The sequence below is a fragment of the Cicer arietinum genome, chromosome 7 (assembly GCF_000331145.2).
Source record: "Cicer arietinum cultivar CDC Frontier isolate Library 1 chromosome 7, Cicar.CDCFrontier_v2.0, whole genome shotgun sequence".
NCBI lineage: Eukaryota > Viridiplantae > Streptophyta > Magnoliopsida > Fabales > Fabaceae > Cicer > Cicer arietinum.
Genome location: NC_021166.2, coordinates 675,183 through 676,580, shown reverse-complemented (window position 1 = coordinate 676,580; position 1,398 = coordinate 675,183).

Sequence of the window (1,398 nt, the reverse complement as noted above, 5' to 3'; positions counted from 1 at the left end):
AAACAGAGAGAATGCAAAGCTGCTGTTGATGTGCAGAAAAACGGAGAATGATTAACGTTCTTGGTTTTATCAGTTTGAACTTTCTTGAGCTTCAATAATCATTCTGGAGTTCCCGTTTTAAACATTCTGTATTTCCTTTGTTCTTGTCTTGTCATATACCCAGTTTGATCAAGTTTTCTTGACATTTGAATTTTGGAGTTCTTAAGCCGTCATGACTTTTGTCCATCTTTGAACCCTTTGATCTTTGTGATCAACTATCCTTTTTTAGTCTGGATTATTCGTACTTGTTCCTTGCCATGTACTTATTAGATATGAAAGATTCCCAGAGCAGACTTTTTATCACAGGGATAAAAAAGATTTGACCAACTTGCTGTGATGGATAATTTGGTGAAGCTGAAGATCATTCTTTGTTATGATGCAGAATGATCTTGTTGTTGTCTTTTCTTGTATTTGCTTGATTCTGCTCTTAATTAAATCCACTCAAGAACACAAGTTAAATTAACATAACATATCATAATTAACATTCTTAATTAACCTTTGTTTATTTTCATCAAAACTTTAAAATAGAGAGTTTGTCTCAACAAATAGGATCTCGTCTGCCAACTAAAGCATATTCAATTGGATGAAACCAATCCCAAAACAAAGTGATTTTCACGATTCAAACAAAGATTAAGGCTTTGCAAACCTTTCAAGCATATACCTTCTCCATTGAACTTTCCAATTCCACATCATGCTGATTTTGTTTCAGGCAATCTTACAATATGTTAACTAACATCAATTAAAATAAAATTAAATAATTTAATTTATTTGATAAGTTCTTAGCAATATTTTCAAATAACTTAACTATTTATCGTAACTTAAACCATAGGCGAGTATACAGAAACATACTTAAATACTTGTTTTAGCAACATTGGTACACAAATGATCAATCATCGAAGATGAAATAAAGTGGTAGTGCTAAGTATGTTGCTTAAAATTGTGTGATATTAATACTACCTAAAAAAAGTCTAAGAGCTATTGAATATCAAACTTATAAATGTGAGTGAGAATAAGTTGGTTTGCTATTATAAGTTAGTCTTTTCAAGCCCAAGGTACAAAGATTTTCTGCTAAATTATGCAAAAACGTACTTAAATATGAGTCTTAGCAACCTTGGTACACAAAGAATCAATTGAAGATAAAATAAAGTAGGAATGCTAGGTAGATTCCTTGAAGCTGCGTGACATTAATACTACTAAAAAATAGACTAAGAGTTATTGAATATCAAACTTGTTAATCTTAGTGAGAATAAGTTGATTTGTTGTTATAACATCTTTAAATACTGAACACAAGTTGTATAGAAAATATCATAGTTAAATTGCTAGTAAAACTCAAATTTACAATGTAGGTTACAGGTACCA